Below are 20,435 nucleotides of genomic sequence, written 5' to 3'. Positions count from 1 at the left end.
TTGAAAAGTAGAAAGATCAATGAAGGAACAATAACAATTAGTATAGAAGCTCACCTTGGCTCGTAAGCCAACTTCTAAACTTCTCACACACAAACCATGCCTCTAGAAGGTTCAACAGAGAACAGTGCTGGATAGCTGACAACAGAGAAACATAATGAGAATATATTGAAATTCCAACTCAACCAGAGTAAGGAAAGCTGTGGCGGATACCATCTAGCAGTATCCATCTCTGCTGCAGATGCTTGTCGAAACACGAGAAAAACATACACAGAAACAACCAGGTCCTGTGGGGATATAGGGACAGAATGGCCACTCTCTCTAGTGGAGAGCGACCTGTTTCCATTCCCAAGCAGATTTTTATTGAGAATACAGACTTAGTTTGTGGATTCACAGTCTGGCAGAAAAGATCAAAAGAAGCAGGTGACTTGCAAAGGTGCAGACAGAACCCCTGCTGGGCAGAGCTTGGAATTTTATATTTGAAAGGTCTAACAGGGTTCAAAGGGCTAGTTTTGGTTTCCTGTCTGTGCCTTCAAATTCTAATCTAATAACATCCTCCAGCAAACATATCTCACAGGATCTTGCATATTCTATGTCCCAGGCCTGATTACCCCAGCGTGGGGGGTGGGCCACCAACTCTGGTCTGGGCTGCACCGCCCCTGCTATTTCCACAGGCCTGAGTTAACAGAGAAGACAAAGGCAGCCAGGAGACTTGGAAACTCACTTCTAAAAACAAGGACTCAGTCTTTGACAAAGCCAAGGGGGCAGGGGTTGATGTCCATTACCCCTTCATTTCCATAGCCCCAAGTCTCTTCCTAGAAGCCTCCATGTGATCGTGCCTGTCTTAGATGATTCCCTCCATGGGAAATCTTACCCATCACTGGCTAACTGATCAAGCTTAGGAGGTCAGGCACAGAACAGGCAGCGTTCATGCCAGGGAAATAAGTTTTTGTCTCCTTAGTGGCTCCTGGTCCGGAGGTCTCTCACTCAGCCTAAGTTATAGGGGGTTACAGCTTCCTGAGACCAGGCAGGGCGCTCCCCAGCAGAAAGCTTTGTGGATACTAGTGGCTTTCCAGTGAGACTCCAGAGAGGCCCAGCCCTAATCAAAGGGTAAAACCCTGAGAGTAAGGTCCACATTCTAAAAATAAGAACAAAGCTTATAAAGAACTATTCTAGCAGAAGATAAAACCAGTTCTAACACAGAATCAACAGAAATTTTATTGCATAAAAGAACAAATTTTAACATTCCTAAGGAATGATATTTATCTGGTTATCTATACTGGGCAGAATGTGTCATAAAATTATGAGGCATTTTAAAACAAGCAGTAAAGTAATTGATAAAAGATAAAATACGAAAGAAAGACAGACCCAGAGATGGTTCAGGTTTGAAAATAGATTAAGACTTCAAAGTGACTATGAATGACATGTTAAAGATGGAACAATTCAAAAGAGAACATAATTCTCTCTCTCACACAAACACGTAAACCAAATAGACATTTTAAAGTTGCAACTTACAATATGTTAAATAAAGAACTCAGTGGGTAGATTTGGCAGTAGCCTGGACAGAGCAAAAAGCATGATTAGTAATTTCCAAGATAGGTACATAGAAAATACTTAAACTGAAGGACAATTAGGAGAAAAACAAAGTATAGAAAAGGAGAGATTTGAAGAGACATGTAATATTATCAAAAGGTATAATGTATATGTCTAAAAACTAAGTATTTAGAGAAAATATAAAAATAATACAGATAAAACAAGCATGTATTAGAATGTCCAAGTACCTTAAAGAAGTCCCAAACTGGAAAATATTGTAAATTTTTTTTCAATTACAGCTTACATTCAGTATTATTTTGTATTAGTTTCATGTATACAGCATAGTGGTTAGACAATAATATACTTTACAGAGTGTCCCTCTGAATATTTCTAGTACGTACCTGCACCATACATGGTTGTTACAGAGTTATTGATGACACTCCCCATGTTGCACTTCACATCCTCATGACAGCTCTGTAACTGCCACCATCCCTTCACCTTCTTTACCTCGTCCTGGAAGTGCCCCTTCCCTCTGGCAACCATCAGTTTGTTCTCTGTACTTATTTATGAGCCCCTTTCTGTTTTGTGGAAGACATACAAGTTTATCAAATAGAATGTATATACAAAATATAGCAATTAAGAAGATAAAATATTTCTCATCTGTGAAAAAGAATTAGCCACAGATACACAAAACAATTTTGATGAATCCCAAAACCATTATTGTTAACAAAAGAAGCTATACACGAAAGAGTACATACTTTATGATTTGATTTATAAGAATTTCAAGATCAGTGTAAATTAATCTATGGTTATAGAAGTAAGATTAATAGCTACCTCCAAAGAGTTATTTACTATGAAAGGGCCCTAGGGAACTCTGAGAAGATAAAAATATTCAGTTTTTTACTTAGAGTATATGTTATTTACTGTAAGCTTCTTATACTTTATGTTTCTAAAATGTAGATCACTAAAATATATCTATGGATAAATAAACTGAGAATAATTTAATATGCTTATGTTTCCCAGTAATATTACTGTCTGAAGCCGTTTTCTGGGGGCAGCTTGTATATAAACTTAAAGTTTACGGGAGAAACAGAACCTCTATGTTCCAGTTCCTGCCTCACGAGCGACTTAACACAAAACACAGAGGATGTCCCTGAGTGCGGCACTCTCAGAGCCCACCATGTAGTAAGGGCCAGAAAACAATATATAAGGAAACTCATACATGAGACAGAAATAGGCAAACAGATTTAGAAAATTAGAGTGAGCTACCTAATACAGGGTAGTTAATGAGAGATCTTGAGGGTATGAGATTTGTGATTAAAAACAAACAGGCAAACATATCCAACCATGTGCAGTCATATGATACTTTGCGGAAGAAACATGCAGATTCATCTTGTCCGAAATACTGACTCCACTGCTTTGCCATGAAATCACTTTTTTTTTTTTTACTTAGAAGACGTAAATTGTCTCTATTTTCTAATTTGTCATTCCCTGCTCATGTACTCAACTCTTTATTCAAAAATTGCAGGGAGTGAAAAATTTGAAGCTGAAAAATTACAGAGCACCACAGTGTTTCAGGTGGAGTCAGGAGCCTCCAGCGCTCGCACACCCAGCCGAGTCTGATGTAGGCAGTCCTCGTGCAGGCTGCTGAGAAAAGCAGAGCTAGCTGTGTATTTTTTCACAAGATATGTTTCCTGAAATTTCTCTTTGGTTTTGGCTTATGAGATGCCTAAAATTTAAAGGCACTTTTATAGTAGATAGGTTTAAACTTTAATGTTTTCATTTTATTGGTATAACTCATAGTATAATAGCCTTACTTATAGTACCAGGGACATACCACTGTCCTTCCTGTGTTCTTAGTGCATTTTTCATGCAAACACTTTAACTGCAGAGATACACGCACGTAAATGGGCTCAGAGTCAAGTCAGAGTGATAGTTGGGACAGGCTTTCTTCTTTTATTTCCCTCTTCAGATACTGTCTATTCAGAAGTTACATTTTTCAATATGATATACATAGCCAGATACACGTATGCACTTTTTGACTATCATGGCCTAGTTAATCTTTCATACCATTCCTATAACACTAGAAAATGGTATACTAAAATTGAATAGGACTATATATTGTACTTTATCCAATCCATGTGTTTGAAAAAACTGAATATATATACATATACATATATATATATATATATATACAAATCTTAAGAAGCAGAACAAATTAATGACACAATTAAAGAACCATCAAACATACTTACCAAGAAGGGTCCCTATTTAAAACACAGTCAATTACTTCCTACTACTACTAGTTTATTTGCTTTTGTTTCTTAATCTTCATCTATTATGTTTGATCAGATTTTAAATTTCATCGTGGCAAATACCATGGCTTAAACTTCCATTTTAATGACCTTTATAGCTACTAGCATAGAGCATTATACATAGCAGTGATTCTAAAGGTAATTGGTGCATTTCTTATTATTCTTTGTATTGGCACAATATACAACCATGTTAATAAAAGGATAATACATATGTATTTTGAAAGAATAGAGGGCAAATGGCCTAGGGGAAAGCAACCAGAACAAGCTGAGCAGGTCACCATGGTAACACCAGGTTCAAAATTGTCATTACCCTAAATTTTCTGATGTTTGTTCAGGATATAGGGAGCCATCTAGTGGTTTTGTTTAAATTCCTGACATTCCACACCTTTTGAAGCTTAACTTCCAAATAAACAAAAGAAAAATGTTTCTTTTTTAGATTGCACCCTTGCAGTGTGGGATATAGTCTGACTTCGATCTGTAAGATTTGTAGTTCTAGTTTTTTCATCTATTGAATTACTGTTTGTTCTTCAATACTTAAAAAAATCATAGGGAGAAGCATATGAAAATTTAAATCATTATTAATGCTCTGCACAATAATATGTAAAGGCTTATGTTTATGACATATACACAGTTCTGTTCACATAAAGAGATTTATTGTATGGGATTTTATTCAGAAATCACTTATGATTTACTTTCTTCTTTCTGAAAAGAAATACCTGTATTTTTCTGTAGAAACCTATGTACATTGAAGTAAGTGCATTTAAGTACATTTGTAAAAGAAATAAACTTTTCACATTGCAAATCCTTACTCTATTCCTCACAGGAAAAAACAAACAAATCAAAACTCAGCCTTATTGAAATATAAACCAAACATCCAACTGTATAAACAGAAAATTATTTTAAAAGCCCAAGTTTGTGCTTCCCAGATATATACAGAGCAAAAATGTGAATATGTGGAGATTATTTATTTTCTTTCTGTCCCTATGGCAACAATATCCAGTTAATAATTAAGTTTACTTTATTCTGATATACAGTGCAATAGACTAGAACTCTTTTATAGCATCACTTTGAAGGATTCCAAAACTATTTTTAATAAATATTTTTGATATTTCAAGTCTGTGCAATAAGTCAACATTTTATAGCATCTATTGCATACTATGCCATATCACTTAAACTACTTTCCCTCACTTTTTTCATCTACTAATAACTACAGACTCATGCTGTAAAAATACCAAGAAAAGAACACAAGAATTATTTCCAAAGCTCATTTGTTAAAAAGTTGTCAACATTTTAGATAAGCTGATGGATTTATGGACCACACCTCTCATAGTATTTCCTATGTCTAGAATTGTCATCCTGTTCCATGGCCAAGACAGCTCATGCATCCCTTGTGGCTCAGCTCTAGCACCCCTGTATACAAAGTCCTTATCAAATCTTTGGCTAACTAGCACCTGGTATACACAACCCTCAGAGGTCTTCAATCTTATTTGCAAATTGGAATCATCTGGTGGAGTGAGGAATCTTCTAACACCTCTGTTCACAACTAGAAACTTCCATGTAATTGACCTGGGATGAAGAGTTGACTTGGGGAACTTTGAAGACTTCATAGGTGAATCTAATATGAGCTCGTCCCTTTATATTATCTCTTCCCCTTTGTACTGAAATAATCTGTCCCCCACTTCACTACATGCCCCTTCATGGAAGAAGTTATCTGTTAGTTGGCCTTTTTACTATTTGCCATGAGCATTTAACATAGTGATGATATAATACTGGGCCTTGAACAAATATTTATGAGATTGTGATGATTAAAGATAAAAGCAAGGATTGGTGAATAGTGACAGGGTGATGTCTAGGATAGGGTGCTATTAGGGAAATATGATGGAGATACCTCTCAGCTGAGGTAAAAGTCAGGAACATTGATTACAGCTAAAGAAGAAGCAGGAATTCCTGGAATATTTGTTGTACTGGTAAAACATCAATGGAAAGATAGTAAAAAAAGAAACTATGTCAAGTGGTATGTCAGCAATTTCCCCACTTAGTACTAGTTTGTGCAGAGGTGTGTGGCACCTGGCTGTAACCTCTCCTTTCAAGTGTCTGTCACCACAGTGACAGTGGAGAAAGTGAAAAAGGATCAGTAATTTTGGCCCGATAGCAAATATCCTTTCTCCATCCCACTAAGCTGTACATGAAACCTAAATAACAAAGTGTCCAGAACATCCACAGCACACTATTATGAAGAACAGGAAAATGAAATCTGGCACCACATCCTGCAGTCCATGTGCCTCTCCACTTGACATTTACACAGGGCATTGCTGAGTAATGTGCCGTTGAAGGTCACTGCTCTGAAGAGTAAAGAGGGTTTTATATTTTGTTTGAGAGCATTCCAAGTGTAATTAAACTCAAACCACTTTTAATGACATATGAGGGTACAGTCTTTGTAATAGCTGACTGGCTCCTTGAAATAAATATTTAAAGATTTGCTTTTACATCTGTGTTAACACAAGCCCACCCTCATACCCACCTCCCATGCTTAAACGAAAAATCATTAAAGCTGAGCACAGAGTAGTTGCAGAATGATTAACAGTTACATCTTTTTAAAATATTATTTATTGAATTTTGGGGGGTGACATTGGTTAATAAAATTATATAGGCTTAGTTGTACAATTCCATAACACATCATCTGTATATTTTATTGTGTGTTCACCACCCCAAATCAAGTCTCCTTCCATCACTATTTATCCCCTTCTACCCTCTTCTCCCTCCCACCACCCCCTTCACACCCTAATCACTGGGGTTAACAAGCAGAGCTTCACAAAGTCCTTTTCCGAAATCACTAAATCAAATGTTTTTAAAGGAAAAATGAGGAATCTTTACAAAATAAATTAGGAAAAACATTGATCTCATATGTATAGAAAGCCCCAATTGGTCCTAAATTAATAATTTAAAAATATTACTTGTAACTAGGATATTTAAAAAATACATTTAAGAAATGAATTTGGGTAGGGCAGTTATCCGTGATGGAGTGACCTGATAAGCTGTACATTCTAAACCTCTCAAGAAGCAATTTAAGGATTTATTGTTTTTAGTATATCTTTCTTCAAGCTATAATTAATTCATGAAACCTACTTCAGCAGAAGACTAATATAATAAATAATGTTATAAAAACATTTTTAAAATAACTAAACAAATTCACTTCATCCTTAGCCAATCAGCCATAGCAATACTGATGTGTTTTTCTTTACAGAAAGAATTAAGAAGTGTAGAACACTTGCTGTTTTTTAGGCTGTGTTAATTTTTTTATAAAAAGATATAACAGTTATAAATCATAGGGAGATTAAATACTACTCTTTTATTGTTTACATGAGGTCTGTCTGGAAAAAGTCAAGCCATTGTTAATATGAGAACAGTTTGTGTGACACCGATGTAACCTGGCAGCCAAGGAGAGTAGACTGGAATGTGCATGTGTGAACAATGATGACTTCACTGTACTAGTCACTGGGGATGGTAGGTGCCTCTGAGAGCATGTGTACTGTGTGGCCATCATGTTCAAAATGAATGAGCAATTAGAGTAACAAACCTGCATCAAATTTTGTGTTAAGCTTGAACATTTCTCTGAGGAAACTATTCATATGATTCAGAAGGCCTCCGCTATGGGCAAATGGTGATTGGCAGCTTCACAACAACAACATGCCAACTCATGCATCACAGCTCATGCAGAGTTTTTTAGCAAAACATCAAATCACCCAGGTAACTCAGCCCCTGTACAGCCCAGATTTGGGACCCTGTGACTTCTCACTTTTCTCAAAACTAAAATCACCTTTGAAAGGGAAGAGATTTCAGACCATCTTGAGATTCAGGAAAATGTGACAGGGCAGCTGATGGCAATTGAGAGAATTGTGTGAGGCCCCAAAGTGCCTACTTTGAAGGCTACTGAGGTGTTATTGTCCTACATAGAATGTTTCTTGTATCTTTTATCTTCTTTGATAAATGTCTCTATTTTTCATATTACATGACTGCATATATTCTGGACAGACCTCATATATGTTTATTCTATATAGAGGTACTTACATATCTATATATGAGGAAACAGACTTACAAGGATTAACAATTATTCAAGGTCATGTATATGGTATATTCATTCAGAACTAAATTACTGAGAGATTACTATGCATCAATACTTTTTAAAAACTACTCAATTTATTTAAACTAAAAAAATAAAAATAACATACAGTTCACCCTCTTTATCCACTTCCACCCCTCACTTCTGGCAGTCACCAATCTGCTCTCTGTATCTATGAGCTTGATTTCTTGATTTTTTTAAAAATTTCACATATAAGAGTGAACATGTGATATTCATTATGTAATCAAATGCAGGTCTGGCCGCCTGCTGCAGTAAATGCCCAAAACATGGGACAAGTGCTAGTGAGAAAGGAAAGCAGATTATTTCAGATGCTGATAACCTGGAAGATGGAGGACTCTAGTCCCAAAGCCAAGCTTGCCATCTCTGGTCAAGCCAGAGATTCTTATAGGGAGTTGGTGGGAATTTGAGAAAGGAAAACTTCCCAGAGAGTACAGACATGCAGGTGCTGGTGGGAGAGAGAAACAGGAGTTCAGGGAGGAGCTGTGGGTGTGCAAGCAGTATCCTTGCTGGTTCCAATATGGATTTTCATGTTCAGCATCCTTGAGTTTACCCTCTGGTTTTCCATCCTTGGAATTTCAGAGGTCAGGCTGCTCCTTACTCTCACAAAGGAACTGTAGCTGCTGAACTGTAAAGTGTAATTAGAAAAGAAACTTTTAACATTTGAGTTCTAGTTTTTAGAAAAAAATGAGATTAGATTAACAAGCATGTTTAGTATTTACTAAGATTAATATAGATAGCTTTATATAAATATAATATATTCATTGCCTGTTACATTCATTCTCTGACTTATTTTACTTAGTATAATTCCCTCAAGGTTCATCCATATTGTTGTAAATGACAAGATTTTATTATTTTTATGTCTTAATATTCCATTTTTATGTATTCATCCATAAATCAGCACACATCGTTCCCATGCACCAGTGCTACTATCATATGGAGGAGAGAGCAGTGATCAAGATACAAAGTTACTTGAGCTAGAACTTACTTTTCAGCAGGAAAAAAAGCATATGCACAAGATGAACAAGAAATCAAATGTATAACACTTCAGAAGACTCTTTCGAAGTTACACATACCCTTCCTTGTACAACTCCACAACCCCTCTTACAGGAATAAAAACTTCTGTCATAGGACAATGATTTACATGTTTATTGCAACCTGATTGTACTAGCCAAAACTAGAAAACAACTCAAAAGTCAACCACCTAACAAATGGATAAACAAATTGGTAGTATATATATCTAATGGATAAAAAGTGACAAAAGGAAATGAACTTCAGATTCATTTAACAAAATAGATGAATCTATAAAAATAATGACATATAAAAGAATTAGACACAAAAGATTGCATGTGATTTGATTTCATTTATTTGAAGGCAGATCATTGATTACCATGGGTTCAAAGTGGGGACAGTTTCATTGATAGCAAAGGTCCTCAAAATAAGTTTCAAAGGTGATGGGAATGCTCTATATCTTATCCAAAGTGATGTTTACATACCTGTATATATTTCCCAAAAGTCATTGAATTAAAAAAATATAATGCTATGTAAATTCTATCTCAATGAAGAAAATTAAAAAAAAAAAACATTCCATAATGGATGCCTGGAAGATTGACGGGGAAGACAGCTCTGAGAAAATGACATGTTAAAATGTGCTGTATACATAAAGCCAATAAAAATAGTACAAATACTAAACTTATTGCTACTTCCACAGCAGAAATCATGCTAAAATTCCTCCATCTCCATTTAAACTACTTAGAAGGAATATATACAGTAAAGTTTGAGATAAATCACAGCCCCAGAAGAGAGACTAGACAGGCTAAAATGACCAAATCTCCCAGCAAGGAGAAAAGGAAGGCCAGCCTCTCTTGTGTGCACCAAAGGGAAATAAAGATGGTGACACGAGGTGAGAAAGGTAGGCAGAGTCTAGTCTCTTCAGTCTCTTAGAACTTTATGATTCAGGGTAAAGGCTTGGATTTTATTTGAGTCATGAAGATAGTGAGAGATATTAGAAAGAGAGTGGATTATATAATTAAAAAAAAACCTCACCCTGCTTTGTAGAAAATAGCAAGAGTAAAAACATAGAAAGCAATCAGAGACTATTGCAGGGGACTAGGAAAGGCGTGTTGGATCAGAGTGTAGGAGGAGTAAATTGTTAGGAGGTTCTCTCATAGGACTGATGATGGATTGGGTTTAGAAAGAGAGAGAACTGCTGCCAGACTCTTTGTCCTGAGCGACTGGGTAGATGTGGTTGCTATTTGCTAAGCTCAGAATACTAAGAGTAGAGGTTTGGGTAAACAGTCTGGGGGATGAATGTGCAGTTGAGAGCTTGGACTTGAACATCCATCTTCTCATAAAAGATCACACACTTTCAATACATTCTCGCACCTAATTTACATTTGTTTTTTGTTTTCTTCTCAGAAATCCCTAGTGATGATAATCATTCAAAGCATGTATTATATGACTCAGCATTCTTATCACAGTATTAAGAATACCAAATAAATTACAAGGAAAGGATCAAACAAGAGCAGTTCAAAATTCCCAAGGGCCTAACCCCAAACCAGGTTTTAAAACCTCTTAACAAGGAACTCCTAAAAAAAGAAAAGTATAGCATGTTTTCTAAATATATGTTAGCACTAAAAGGAGCAGGAAGAGATGCACAAGGATTAATTCATGTCTTCACTGGTAATTCACTGTCAAAACTATATATTTAACTATTGTATATTAAAATGTAGGCTTCTAAGGTCAATAAAAATAGTACTAATCCCAGAAAAAAAGAAAAAAAATATGGACACCTCTAGAGAAAGAATCATGTAAACACTCCTCTAGTACACAAACTGCCACATAACAGGTGCTTAATAGTATTTTTTTGAACTTAACTATGTCTAATTGTTGCTTTTGTCAATGGGGTTTAATCACTGTCATTACCATTATTATACTTATTATCAACAGTATTATGAAAGCAGTATTTACTGGACACTTACAGACCTAAATCATTGATTTTCAAACTGTGCAGTGTCCTTAGTTTCTGTAAACACACTCAGAAACCTTACAAGGGAAGAACCCACTTAGGCTTTAAACCAGTTTTCTCAGGCTTCCTGTGGCCTGAGGAGGTGCAGTTGAATATTTTCAAATCATGATTATAGAACAGGAGTTACAAACTTATTATTTTATCCCTATAAAGAGCCAGGGAGTAAACGTTTTACACTTTATTGGCCATGTAGTTCCTGTTGCAATGACTCAGATCTGCACTGTGTCAGGAATGTAGCCACGAGCAACATATTAATGAGTGATCCTGTCACTGATCTTCAAACTTTACAGAATCAGATGCTGGCTGAACTTGGCTGGGTTGTAGTTTGCCAACCCTTGATCTAAGGAAATGATATCATTTCTACTTCTCCAGGTTTGCTGTCTGAATCTTGAAGTTAATGTTATTTAAGGCAATTAGAAAATTTGCATGAAAATATGGGTCTTTGAGCAACCTTCATTAATCTTATAGATTCTCACTCCCATTTAGTATAGCAAGAGCTATAAAGAACACTCAGCAATTGAATGCTTTTTGAAATTAGGACTTTTTAATATTCCTTCATATGTGATCAGTTTATTCTTTCACTTTTAGAAATGAACTACTAAGCCCTGGATGGCAGAGCTCAGTGGATTGAGCGCAGGCTGCGAACCAAAGTGTTGCAGATTCGATTTCCAGCCAGGGTACATGCCTGGGTTGCAGGCCATAACCCCCAGCAACTGCACATTGATGTCTCTCTCTCTCTCTCTCTCTCTCTATCTCCCTCCCTTCCCTCTGTAAGAATAAATAAATAAAATCTTTTAAGAAAAGAAATGAACTACTGAAGAGAAAGAAAACACGCAAAAAGCAAGTGTGTATATGAGTATATGAGAAAGCAAGTAAGAAATGGCTTAGGATTGCTTTTACTTTTTTGCATGTTTGTTTAGAGATTGAGTAACTTTGGACCAAAAAGAAAATAGCACAGGTTTCATGAGATCTAATAAACATCTTTGTGTTTCTTAACCAAAAAGACTGCAAAGACTGCAAAGACTAATAGCCTGGTTAAAAGAGGAGGAAAGAGAAATTTACAAAAGGAGGCATCAGGGTGATAAAGACTAGATCAGTGCTTCTCATCATCATCTCTACTGACATTTTGGGTCAGGTAATTCCTTCTTATGGATGTCTATGCTGGCATTGTAGAATATTTAGCAGTATCCCTGGAGTCTTCCAACTAGATGCCAGTAACACTCTCCACTGTGATAATGATATATGTCTGCAGACATTGACACATGGCCTCTGGGGCATATAACTGCCCCAGGTTGAGAACCTCTGAGCTACTGGAATCAAAGAACACCTAACAAATCTACTTTTCACTCCAGCCTCAGGCAGACATTATGCTTCTGATTTTTGTACTTTGCAGTCACTAATATCTTCTTCCTTAGCAATAGTGCCCTACATATTTTAAAAGATAAACAAAATATCACATATGCACAAAGGATGAATTTTTAAATTTTTTTATTCTATTTTTTTTAGATAATACAGTTGACTTTTGAACAACATGGGAATTAGAGAGGCCAACCCTCAGCACAGGTGAAAATCCGCATGTAACTTTGACTCCCCTAGGACTTAATTATAATGACCTGTCATTGACTGTAAGCTTTACCGATAACATAAATGGTTGATTAACATATTTTTGTATATAATATGTATTAAATACTGTATTCTTACAATAAGGAAAAGAAAATGTTTTTAAGGAAATGATAAGGGAGATAATACATTTAGAGTATTTATCAAAAAAATTCATGTGTAGGTGGGCCTTCATGTAAGTGGATCTGTGCAGTTTGAGCCCATGTTCAGGGGTTAGCCAGCCTGCAGTTGTGTGGGTGCACAGTCAGTTATGCAAAAACCTGGGTTAGTAAATTTAACTCACTGTTCTCATTCACAATCTTTATTCTTCTGTGGTAAGCAATGAAATTTCATCTTAAATAAAATTCTTGGAAATCTGATAAACTCAAGGGACTATTTACATTTGTAAAGTTAATATTGAAAATCCCCACCACTGTATGTAATATGATCTTATGATGTACAATGGGGATAGGAGAGATACTTTCCAATTTTGGTGATTTTATAATCAGAATGTACAACCTCTATAACGAATAAGTCAACCAATTCATGGCACTTAGAGAACAGTGGAAGTCTAATACAGCTTAGTTAGCTTGTATTTATGTATCAATCACATCCTATAACCTGTGTTACTAATATTTTACATTTAAATATCTAAGTTTTCAGGAATTACCCTTTGAAATAAATTATTGTTGTATACCTTCAAGGTTTGCATTTTAAAATACCAACAATTATTTTCTTATTGCTATTTTATATTCCAACTACTACCAAAAGCATTCCATTTGAAAGTGAAACAATCAACAGTGATCCTATTTATCTTTGTATAACAAATTCAGAGAAGAGAAGAGAGTGCAGCTGAAGCAAAAGTACTATAGTATGCAAAAATCCAGTTTTATGTGTTAGCTAATATACTACTGTCCATTATCTGTCACATAAATCATGGCCTAAAGCTGTCAAAGGAACAGTTGCTATCCTGACACTAAGTAATCAATAATTTGTGATAATAACTGGTTCACAATGAAATACATTGTGAGCCTTGAAGAAAACATGTATTATCTTTGGTTTTGTCCTCCAGAGTAACTACAAGTTGTTCATCTCTTTTCTCCCAAGTCATAGATATTGTCTTCACCTGTTCTGGTTACTTAGGCATAGAAGTCTAGGTAACTAGAATGCCATTTTTGACTCTCCCTTTATTAACTTTGTGCTTGCTTTAAAAATATCATTCTTTTTTGCATGTTAACCTAGCATTTATTTCTTCTCTGTTTCCAATGGTGATTTTCTCAACATTGACATTTTTGAACATTACATTATCATAAGATCAGTTCTGGAATATCCTCTCTATCTTCTTTAATTACCAGAGTGATCACATGTGGTTGCTGATTTTAAATATAACTTAGATTTTGATCACAGTTATATTTCCATTCCAACTCTCCCTGAAAAACTATTCATGTAACTATTAGTCTACTTGGTATCTATCTTCACTTATGTGTTAAATAGGATATCACACTAACATGTTTACAGTGAGACATTTTATACCATGCTCCCTACCTAAAAATTCTCCTTTTATTCTGTGTTCCTTATCTCAATAAATGGCAACTCTCTTCCTTGATATGTTCAGAGGAAACTTAATGGTATCTTTCCTTCTCTCCACATAGCCTATCTAATGTATCAGAAATTTTTCAAAATAATATAGAAATTATCCAGAATTTAACCATTTCTCAATATCTCCACTGTATTCACTCTCACATAACTGGTATTATCTGTAGCTTGTATTATTTGAATAGTTTATTAACTAGTCTTCCTACTTATATCATCACACAGGCTATTCTCCTATCAGTTACAAAGAACTCTTTGAAAAAAGATTCAACTTAAAATATTGTCACTTGATTCTGCATTTTCTAGTGGCTTTGCATGTCACCCAGAATAATTAGGATCAATATTCTCACTTTGGACTATCAGTTGCTGTGGGACCAGGTCTCCTGGCCTGCCCTAATATCGTAATCTCAGCCCTCTTGCTTATCCTACTCCAGCCACGGTGGCCTCCCTGCTTGTTCCTTAGTCATGCTGTGAAAGGCAGACCCACAGCCTTTGCTCTTGTCCAGGGAATGTGCTTTCTCCAGTAGCCATTCCCTCCCTCACTCTTTTTCAAGAGTCTACTTAAGGTATTCTCATCATGGAGTAGCCTAACCCCTACACATTGGTTATTGTTTTTTCTTTTTTTAACATTGATAATTACCTGACAGATATTCAGTTGATTGCTTAATGTCTACATTCTAAAATTTAAAGTGCAAACTGTATGCATACAGGTATTTTTTCAGGTATGTTACTACAGTATATTCTGCTTCTAGAACTCCGGTAAAATTAGTAAATGCTTGCGTAATGGGTAAATAACTGAATGAATAGTGTCAATGTTAAATATACAGATGATCTCCATTTTCTCACATAACATTTTTAAGAAAAATCATATGGAATAAAATATAACATAGACAAAAGTCAAGAAAAGGAACAGCAATTTTCAATGCTAAGAACAAAATCTTTATGAAATCACCAAATATATCTACCCATTAACCATAAATGAAAGTTATATTATTAGCATGCATTTTAATTGTTGATTTTATTTTTTTAACATAGTATAAAATTCAGAATGAGGTTAAAGTGTCACTTTTTTAATGCACAGTGTTTTTTTTTTACTTTTTTTCAAATACAGTGTTTTTCTCATGTAGTTTTCAGTTCCTTCTATTATTTTACTAAATAAAGGAGAAATGCAAATAAATATTCAAATACATGTTGAATATATTCCAATACATTCAAAGACAATGATGTTAATACTGACAGAGCAGAATTCTTAGCTAATAGACAGCATCATGATGCAGTAAATTTTGACTTTTGTCAGCTGATGTACAAAGGATATCAGTTGATTTCTTTCTTTTTTTTTAGATTTTATTTATTTATTTTATTATTTTTAGAGAGGGAAGGGAGGGAGATAGAGAGATAGAGAGAGAGAGAAACATCAATGTGAGGTTGCTGGGGGTTCTGGCCTGCAACCCAGGAATGTACCCTGGCTGGGAATCGAACCTGGGACACTTTGGTTCCCAGCCCGCGCTCAATCCACTGAGCTACGCCAGCCAGGGGATATCAGTTGATTTCTAAAGGATGATTCATGAGCATCAGGGTATAAGGCTGGGCTGTCTTCATTAGAAGTTGAAGATAGCCCTGGCTGGTGTGGCTCAGTGGATTGAGTGCCAGCCTGCAAACCACAGGATCACTGGTTTGATTCCCAGTCAGGGCACATGCCTGGCTTGCAGGCCAGGTCCTCAGTAAGGGGCACGAAAGTGGCAACCACACATTGATGTTTCTCTCCATCTCTTTTTCCCTCCCTTCCCCTTGCTCTAAAAATAAATAAATAAAATCTCTTAAAAATTTGGAAAAAAAAAGAAGTTGAAGGTAAAGTTGATACAAAGTTGGGACAATGCAGCTGATGCAGTCACCTTTAAGCTCTGAGTAAATGGAATAGGAATTTCCTGAAGACCTATAACAATTCACATTCATCTATCCCCAGAGATACTGAGTTCCTAGAGCCACAACCAACCACAAATCAGAGCTCTTAACAAAAACACTAGGGTGCTCCTCATGTAGGATGCCCAAGACTTCAAGAAACACATAATATGTGTGGAAAGCTTACTATGATAATGCTTACATTTTTTATTTCTGGTTGTCTCAATGCTTTACTTAGATCTCACTTCTCTTGGTGTTTCAAGCTGATCAACATGACTCAATGACTATTGAAACTACATCAAGGACATCCACTTCCTAGGCTTTGCCTCCTTAATTTTCTTGAAATGAGTAGCATGAATAATCTTTTGCCTTCATACTTATTTTGGGGGAGTATAGATAATTAGTCTAGCATTGGTTTTTTAGCCTCAGGCTATCAGGGTACTAAGAATATACATCTCTCTCTCTCTCTCTTATATTTATTTATATATTTATGTATTCTTTCCAATATATATATATACTGTTTCCAATATACAATTATATAATTCTTTCCATTACTAGGTTGGTTTCTCTTCATCCTAAGGAAAAGATAATAATGGGTGTTGCAGAGCATGTGTTTTTTTGAAGCTGAAAAAGCTACAGCAGTTACAATATGGATAAAATCCTGTCTTAGCAGAATTCACATACTATATCAAGTTCTATGGTAAATAATGGTGTACTCTAGCTGGAAGTTTTTATGTAATTAATTGTAGCTCAACTTATGCTACATTATAATAAAAGTATTATGTTTCAATGCAAGAAAAATCAATGGAGTTTTTTTTTCTCTGGAGACTGTGTATTTATATTAATACTTCATCATATCTATCATATGCATTTTTCCCTTTAATATACTTCTATTAAGACTGAAATTCTACTGAATAAGTCACATATTTCAGAAATAAACAATTATGTTCAGAAAACTTCAAATATGTTAAATTTTGGATTAGTTTAAATATAGTAAAACTTGAATTTAGTAGCAGACCAATTTATTTGCTGACCACCCACAGATATTATTTATTGAAGTTATATAAGTTAATAAATGTTTTATTAATATATTCTGGGTTAAATGAGTTTAAAAGTATTTGACAATCTCTCAGTAACCATATGCTGTGTGCCTGTGGATGTTATTTTTGTACTGTTTAGCTATAGTACATCATAAGGACCCTTGGAACACGTTCACATTTAACAATAATTAACACAATCAAAGCAATGTCCATTAGATGAAGGCAAGATATAATAAGGATAGAAATGCAAAGTTATAAGTCTCAGTTATCTAAAGAGTGCTAGTGAGGAATTTTTATCTGCAAAGTGATAGAACCATCTTACCTGAAGTAGCTTAGACAAAAGGAAGTTTCTTTTTTAATTGAGAAGTTCATATCTGGACTGTGTTCCTTTGTATAGTCTTTACTTGCAACCAGTGATTTCCACTTCATGAGGTTGGAGTTGGCTTTAGCAGCTCAATCTACATTTTATTGTTCCAGCAATACATGCAGAGAAGAAATTTTGCTTTATCCAAAGTTTCAGTGAAATAGAGAGCCCAGACTGGATCTTGTACCAATCCATGTATCAGGGCAACAAGAATGTACCATTAAATTACTCAATGTCCCAAGCTGGGAGCTGGAGTTAGAGGCAGTGTCATTTCTGCAAGGAATATGGGACTCAAAGTGCCAAGGGAGATTCCCTTATATTATGCAACTTCTTGTCAAAGGTAAAATTTAAACCAGGTAGGCAGGAAAAGCAAACATTCACCACAAGGAAAGTCATTCCATAATTTCTCTAATATTGGAGAAAACTGGATTGATATTTTTTTACTTTTGATCAGTTTATAAACATAACGTTAACTTCCCCCTAGATTCTGTTGCTTGATGTCTGGAAGAGCCAGTAAAGGACAGCTGATTTTGTAGAGGGATGTAGGCTAGCTCCTGAGCAACAAGTGGGAGAAAGAGAGAGAGGGACTTCTTTATCATTCTTCCATTCTTGCCTTGATCATACTAGTTTTTTAGTATTTTTTCAGAGTATCAATTTTAATTTACACCAGCTCCTTAATCCTGTTTCCAAAGATATTCCCAGCAGTTCCAGAATTAGTGTGACTGCTTTGTTTTACCAAATCTTAAAAGAAAATTAGGTTTAATTTATTTTTAATGAAATGAAATCTCCAATGCAATATAATTAAGGAAACTATTCTATTTTCTTATTTATATCCCCCTTTGATATTTTCTTACAAAATCTGCATCTACATTTCATTTAACATTAGAACTTTCATAAGAGTTAATCATTAACATTTGGAGAGTATTTTGTGAAAAAGAAAGTGAGTAAAAGCTTAGATTTGTTTCATATACTTAGTTTCTCCTATTATGGAATAATTCAGTGATCAGGTATGTAGAGAATATATTTGAGACAAGTTAGGAAGTTAGACTGCCAATGAATTTAGATACAGAAAGAAATTTAATCTCAATATTTATATTTTATCTAGCATGATAAAGTTAGACAATGATGTATATCTATCAATTAAATGTCATCTTAATATCACATGTGTTGTAATTGGCCAAACTATGTTAAAATATCACTAATCTTTTACCACAGTGAGCAAACTGTTACCTTTTCTTATATGCACTGAATACATCATTGAATATTAGAATAAGAAGAAAACTGCAAAGTCATCTAGTTTAAAACTTTTCCTTTATGAATATGTTATTTAGTGAGCATAGAGATTAAATGTCTTATCCACAGATACATAGCTAGTATCCTAGGTTGAAAATGAAACAAAAGATCTCTTGCTCATAGGCCAGTTGTCTGTCACCTGTATCAAGATCTGTGGACACTTAATTCTGTATGTCCAGGTCAGGTATAGAGTCTTTGGTTAAGGTATTATTGTTTTGAAACATGGCCCAATATGTAACCTTATAATCCATATGACAAAGAGATAATTATTGAAGAAACTGGATTAAAAAGCCAGAAAAATATTATATGTCAGGGTTTTGTTTATGGTGTAAGCCTGACTATTTGTTGTCATTTTGTTATAATAACACTGAAGAGCTAAGTATTAAGCTAAGTGTTATTCTACAAGCTTTACTTTAACATTTGAAAGGAAAGACTACTTTCATTTTGAGTAACTTAAAAATAGCAAAAACTGTTCATGTCAACTAAATACTACAAATTATAAAATAATTGTTAGATTATTTATTGCCCTAAAGCTTGCCTATTACATGAGTCACTGATCAATAAAGATATATTAATTGTATGCTTAATGCTATATTCCAGCTCTGCAATGGGGTATTACAAAGGGAAAAATGTAATAGTCCCTGTCCAGAAGACTTTAAGCAGCAAACCAGGAGAAAAGACTTTAAATGAGACAGTATTTAAGAAAATTAAAGAACTGTGTATAATGAAGGAATTAATGGTTACTCAAACTAAAGTATAAAACATTTGAGGAAAGGGAAAATCAAATAATTTAGTTACATTGCATTTATTTATCATCTCAATCAATTTGCCTTAATCTCTTTCTTCTGCCACATATTCTAATCCATAAGTCACAATCCAACAGAACTCATCTTTAAAAACCACTAGGGAAAGCTCCTTTTAGGAGCTTTTCTTTTTAATAAAAAAAATATGTTTTCAATCTTTGTAGACAACCCGCAGAGTCACAGTGCTGTTGTCTCTTACCCCAAGAGGCCTGCCAGGCATGGGAAATTGTCTGTGGTCAAAGGTATTGTAGGTGTGGGACCTCTTGAGCACAGAACCAGGAAGTGAACTGTGCATGCAGGAGCCACAAACATACAGGCTTTCCTAGGACTGAAGTCCCTTATTACAAAACTCTTTTTTTCAACACATCTTTTTGACAGCCAGACAACCTTATTATTCTGAAGTTGTTAAAGCTATAAAAAGTCATGATACCATAAAAATCTTACAGGAAAACATAGGCAGTAAAATTTTGGATATCTCACATAGCAATATTTTTGCCAATCTATTACCTAGGGCAAGGGAAATAAAGAAAAAAAATAAACAAATGGAACTACATCAAATTAAAAAGCTTCTGCAGAGTTAAAGAAGGTATCATCAAAATGAAAAAAGAACCAACTATATGGGAAAACATATTTGCCAATGATACATTGGACAAGTGTTTAATCTCAGAAATTTTTAAAGAACTTATATGACTCAATACCAGGAAGACAAATAATCTAATTTAAAAATGGGCAAAGGACCTGAATAAACACTTCTCTAGGGAGGACATACAGAGGGCCCATAGACATATGAAAAGATGCTCAATATCACTAGCCATCAGAGAGATGCAAATTAA

At 35.0% G+C, this 20,435-nt stretch overlaps 1 long non-coding RNA gene across 1 annotated transcript; it reads right to left on the bottom strand.

Moving 5' to 3' along the window:
* Positions 1-8,020: 8,020 nt before the first annotated feature.
* On the bottom strand, positions 8,021-17,753 carry LOC123824980. Its single transcript, XR_006786786.1, has 2 exons — positions 17,465-17,753; positions 8,021-8,611 (listed from the first exon to the last, which is right to left on the bottom strand). It is a non-coding gene; the product is annotated as an uncharacterized LOC123824980 (long non-coding RNA).
* Between the last annotated feature and the right edge of the window lie 2,682 nt (positions 17,754-20,435).

Source organism: Phyllostomus hastatus, unplaced genomic scaffold, assembly GCF_019186645.2.
Source record: "Phyllostomus hastatus isolate PE091 unplaced genomic scaffold, TTU_PhHast_1.1 phas_contig_58, whole genome shotgun sequence".
Classification (NCBI taxonomy): domain Eukaryota; kingdom Metazoa; phylum Chordata; class Mammalia; order Chiroptera; family Phyllostomidae; genus Phyllostomus; species Phyllostomus hastatus.
Note: the sequence above shows the minus strand (reverse complement) of the source record. Positions and strands in the feature narration are given on the sequence as shown.